Source organism: Musca autumnalis, unplaced genomic scaffold (assembly GCF_047663935.1).
Source record: "Musca autumnalis isolate F117 unplaced genomic scaffold, ASM4766393v1 scaffold_3, whole genome shotgun sequence".
Taxonomy (NCBI): Eukaryota; Metazoa; Arthropoda; class Insecta; order Diptera; family Muscidae; genus Musca; species Musca autumnalis.
This window is the reverse complement of record NW_027411866.1, coordinates 176,337,345-176,343,344: the sequence shown is the minus strand read 5'-3', so window position 1 is coordinate 176,343,344 and position 6,000 is coordinate 176,337,345. Positions and strand designations below refer to the sequence as shown.

Sequence of the window (6,000 nt, the reverse complement as noted above, 5' to 3'; positions counted from 1 at the left end):
CCAAGTAAGGGATGTACGATGTACAATACGGAGTTGGTTTGAATCGATGTGTGAAAGAGCTGGCATGATGCACAATGTTTAGCCTTCTCCTGTTCGTTTTTCGAATTCCTCCCAAGGCTTTAGGCAAACAGAATTGCTCAAGCGGAATAGTCGCTACATGGCCAGTGTTGTCGAAGAAACATACGACCGATGATTTGTCACATGTGAAGACTATATAAATGTCTGAAGCACCGCGATCGTTCGTTTTTGAGCGAGCGTCGGCGACGATTAAATTAATTAAACCAGTTTTTCGCAGTGCAATAGCGTGGTGCTTCATCGCCATGCACTCTTGGCGGGGTAATCCACATTGAAGGTTGTGAAAAGTTATCGGACAAGAATGTTTAATTCAACCATTAAATATTTTAAATTTGGACCTATATCGACAAATTTTTTAGATAAGTTTTTTGACAACTATGAGCAAATTATAACTAATAAAAATGTTTAAAGATACAAATTTTTATGTACTATTTTATAATGTTTTTATTATAATTATAAGATCATGAGAATAAATTAAATTATAACAGATGTTTAATGTATTTTAACATGTTCATGTACAAGTAAATATACATACATATTTTAAATGCAAAGATTTCCTAATTAATGTTTACTTTTTGACATTTTTTGGGCACATATTTTCTATTTATTTTTTCTTTTTGTTAATTGCGTATTAGGATGCCTAATACGGAAATAAATTCGGGATTTTAAAAAGTAAGTAAGTAAGTTTTAATAGAAAATCCCTTGACGGTCTCTTGAGGGACCCTTTGGAAAGCTGATCCACCCAAGTAAATTAGTTTTCTTGACTTACGTACTCTTCAAGATTAAGATTGCGAATAACATATCCCTCTACGTTTTCCAGGTCATCATCCGTAAGAGTATTTCTGTCTTCAAAATCTTCAACTTCTTGATAATAAGCATTATCGTCTTCTTCCTCTTTGTATTTATCATCAGGGGACTGAGTGCAATTAAGCCACTGCGTGGAATCAATCTGCACATTTCCAGTGCCATCTAGAAATTCTGTGTCCCTAGCTACAAAGGAAAGCGAAAATACATAAGTCATTGTTATAGTACACTTGGGCGACAATGAAACTTATTAAACTTCCAAGACCGAACCTTCGTTGAACAAGGGGACATTACAAATATTAACCCAAAACAAGTGAGCAATAATAATAATACATACGTATTATTAGCACAAAATTTTAAACATATTGTATAGTGATACACCTTGCTTAAAACTTTTGTGTTTTACAATATTGTTCGCATCGCATTCCGCATGCAACTACTTCTGTTGAACTTACTCTGTTTCCATATTCTCATCTTCCATTCAAAAACGAGGGAATATACATTCAATTATATAGACCAAAAATCTAAATATTGCGCCGTTACTCTATTTGAATTTCCATGTCGTCTTGGCCATCCGTAAAGTTAGATGCATTCATTCTGCAAAAAAATCCGTGAATTTTAATCAGGATTCCAAAGCTTTACTTACTTTGGAATGTTTCTTGTAATAGCAAAAGGTATAGCGCTTGGCATCAATGAAGATCTCGTCTTTCGGACAATTATGTCTCTTGGCAAAAAGTGGTCTTCACAAATGCGGTCATGTTTTCCAAATTCTAATCCACAAACCTCTGACCACTTCAACTTTCTTTTGAAGTCACTTGGTATTTTAAAAAAATGCCCGGTTTGGTTAGAAACTATTTTTTTACATAAAACGCAACGTCCCATTTTTTTTTTTAATTTTAAATGCAACAAGATATGTATAAATTATTACGTTTGTTTGGTTTGATATGACGTTAATATGACAATTACATTAACGTCATTTCAAACGGAAAAATATCAACCCTTCATTGAAATTTTAGGAACAGTGCAAGAAAAAAATTTATTTGAAAGGTAGCTTTGGCCTACCTTTCTTCTTCTACCATGCGTCAAATGAATCATGTGATTTAATAGATGGCGCTATTTTCATGTATTTGCCATCATTGCCAACACTTTTCTATTATAGATTTTCTTTATTTACGCCTAAAAGTATGTCAGAGTTTTGAAAATAGTTGGCAAGAGTGGCATATGCATAAAAATAATGCCATCTAATGAATCACATGATTCGTTTGACGAAACTCAAAAATAACCAATAGGTTCCACTGTAGAAATTTGACAATTCATTTACAGTGGAACCCATATAAAACGAACATTTTATTTTTATAAAAACTTAATTTATAAAACGTGATACAATAAGTTTATTTATAATTTATATTATTTTATGTACATGTGAACTTTGTCTACTTTAAGTATTAACTCGTGTTATGTGTCAATCCGACAATAGGGCAAAGAACATACATATTTCTAGTGCGGAAGACCTGCAGATTGATTGATAAATAAAAAAGTTAAATAATAACACATATATTTTGTGATTTTAAAGAATATCTTCTTTATTTTTATTCTAAATTCAATTGTAATTAGATGTTTATGACATTTGTAAATGAAAAGCATACATTTCTATACATACATGCGATTTTCGCTACGTTTGTAGTTATTCGTTAGAGACATTTTGTGTGAACATTTGTATTTGAAAAAAATGTTTTAAAAAAGAATTCGTTATTAATTCGGCTTAAAGATATTTTACTTTTAGTTTATAAAAACAATTTATTATGAGTCATAACTAAAACAAATCAATTATTTTACAGATACATAGTTTTATAAAAATACAAAATAATATATTTTTTAAAGCGTTTAATTATTGTATAGGCAGGAAAAATTTCGTTTAATTTTAACATTATTACTTATTACTTATCACGTAATAACCTGTAATGACGGCAATAATTCTTAATGAGTGCAAAACAAATTTAAAAATCTCTTCTTCTTTATTTGCTAATTCGATTTTCGAATGTAAGCAACCATACAATTATATCGAGGTTCATTTCATTTACTTATTTATATACATATTAAATTTGATATTATTTAGTACTATATATTTATAAATTATTAACAATTATCTCAAAAGTGTTTCTATTTCTTGCCGCATTTAGAAGGTTTGCCGAATTATTATATTTTGTCCATTCTTCTATGTTCTTTAGCCAGGTCATCTCTTTTCGGCCTCTGGTACGCCGACCTTCAACTGTTGCTTTCAGGATTTTTTGTAATAATCTATATTTTACATTTCTCATGATGTGTCCCAGATATGAGGTTTTTCGTTTTTTGATTGTAGCTATGAGTTCTCTTCTTTGATTCATTCTTGTCAATAGACACACATTTCGAAGGCTTCCAATCGTCGTATATCAGCAGCTTTAATAGTCCACGTCTCCACGGCATACAGTAGAACTGACTAGATGTAGCATTTTATAAACCTTGCTTTTGTTTCGATGTTTATATCGAGCCCTTCCCGCGAAAATGATGTACGAAAGTAGAGCGAAAACAATTTTGATGTAAGCGCCCTTTTTGTTTTGCTTATATTTTTAGGTGACAGCGAATTGTCGCTTACATCAAAATTGCATATTTACATACGGTTAGTTATTTGACGATATTGCAAGAAATTCATAATTTTTCGAATAAAAAAATGCTATAAAAGTAAGTTACTTTATTTTCTAATTGCAAATGTGAATAAACAAAAAAAAATGTATTTTCAGTGGCACTTGTTCCTTATAGTGATAGTGAAAGTGATATTTCAATGGAAGAAGAATTGACCATAGGCAAAAGGGGCTATAAAGATAAAAGAAGAACACATAATATTATTAGGACAATGCCAAAACGAGATAATTCGGTTTAAACTAACCCTTGCAAAAATAAAAAATGTGGAAATGCGTGTGGTCAAAAAATTTCAGAGCTAGACCGACAACATATAAATGAATTTTACTGGGGAATTGATTCCAAATCATGGCAAATGAATTGGCTTGCAGCTCGTATTACACGAAAAAGCATTTCTAGACGAAGATCGGGCAGTAATAAAAAACGGTATAGTTATACATATATGATAAATTATAACAATACTGACATTAATGTATGTCAGCAGTTTTTGTTAAAAACTCTCCACGTCTCCCAAAATGTCTTAATATCTGCTCGAAATCAGTCAAATTTATCAAATGTGCACCCAGATAAGAAAAAACGAACTGCACCGCATAATAAATCTGACCCCGCAAAGGTTCATGTTTTAAAGAAATTCATTGAACAGCTTCCTGCCGTTCCTTCTCATTATTGCCGAAATAAAAGCAAAAAATGTATCTCCCCCAAGAATTTCGTAACATAAAAGGAGTGTACGATGTTTACAAACAACATTTCAAAAGTAAGGACAAAGAGTGTGACATACTTTCCTTAGGGTTTTCCGTCACATATTTAAAACATGTTTTCATATCGGTTTTCATTTACCAAAGAATGATAAATGTTTGATGTGTGAAAAATTTAATAACCTTGAGCGCGACCAGCAATTACTTTTAAAGGAAACCGATTCGTATCAAAATCATATTAGAGATAAAAATCAATCCAAAGAAATATTTCTAAAAGAACAAAAAGAACCGTCCGTACTTTGTGCCAGCTTCGACCTGCAAAAAGTTTTGAACACACCTCACGGAAAAAATGTGACATTATTTTATTCTCGGAAATACGCTTATTATAATGAGAGTATTTATGAAAATGGTACTAGAAATGGTTATTGTTTTTTATGGGGAGAAGCTGATGGAAAACGAGGTTGTAATGAAATATGCACTATAATTTTTGAATATTTGAAAATTCTAGATGAAAGAAAAACACATTCAAAATTAAGCCTCTATTGCGACAGCTGTGCTGGCCAAAACCGAAACCGAAGCATGCTTGCTACTTTGTTTTATTTTCTTAAAGAATCGACATTTGTTACCAATATTAAAATAACATACTTATTGCCAGGCCATACGATGATGCCCGTGGATTCCATACACAGCACAATCGAATCATTTGTTCGTAAGAGAACAGTTTGGGCACCAAGTGAATGGTATACAATAATATCAAATTCAAGAACAAATACTACTTGTTATAAATGTATTACAATGAAACATTCTGATTTTAAAAATTGGAAACAGTATTCCGAAAATATATTCCCGAATTCGTCTAAATTATCCTTGCAGCGCCTGAGATGTGCAATATTTGAAAAAGGCAATCCTATTGTGACCCTAAAATATGGATATTTTGAAAACTCCGAAACAAAAACCATTGCCACAAACACACGGCTAACAAGAAGAATTTTGTCATTAAATATTTATCCCCAATCTTTATATAAACACCAACTTCAGATTTCAACACAAAAATACAACGACTTAAAAGATCTTTGCCTTAAAAACATTATTCCAACAAAATTTCACGAAGAATTTATAAATTTAAAAAGCAGCAATCCATGATGGACTCCCTTCCGGAAACTGATGAAGAAGATTAAAGCTGGACTATTTCATGAAGTACAACCAATATTTATTTATTTTGATTTCATTTTTTGTTTTTGCCTTTTATAAATATTAAAAAATAAAAAAACACCTGAATTACTCTTAAAATGGTTTGTTTCAAGTAAAATTGTTTTAATGTAACCGCCACTTGATAATGTAATAGCCTGATTGTTTGACAGCGAAAAAGATGTAAGCGACACTAATTACCGTTATATTGAAGATATTCCAGAAATTATTTATTTTTTTAGTAAATGGGATTTAGTGATAGAACTGTACCAAAATTTAATAAAAAAATTTCGTTAGATCAAAAGTTATTCAATAAAAACCGTCTCCTGTAAAATTTGGTTTTTGTCGCTTACATCATTTTCGCGGGAAGGGCTCGATATCATGATTGACAAGGATTTTCTTATATTTTAAAAATGCATCTCTTGCCATCTCTATCCGACATCGTATTTCCTTCGAGCAATCCCATTGGTCATTAATAAGTACACCCAGGTATTTGAAGGTATGTACCCTCTCGACAAATGCTTTTTTTATTTTAATTTAGCTTCATTATGTTGATTTTTCT

General features: G+C 31.3%; 1 protein-coding gene across 1 annotated transcript in view; it reads right to left on the bottom strand.

Moving 5' to 3' along the window:
• Positions 1-2,447: 2,447 nt before the first annotated feature.
• The window catches only part of LOC141398527 (uncharacterized), a 55,731-nt gene continuing 52,178 nt past the window's right edge, over positions 2,448-6,000 (bottom strand). The window contains exon 2 of the mRNA XM_073975856.1: positions 2,448-3,729. The gene's annotated coding sequence lies outside the window, so the exon portion shown is untranslated. The remainder of the gene's footprint in view (positions 3,730-6,000) is intronic.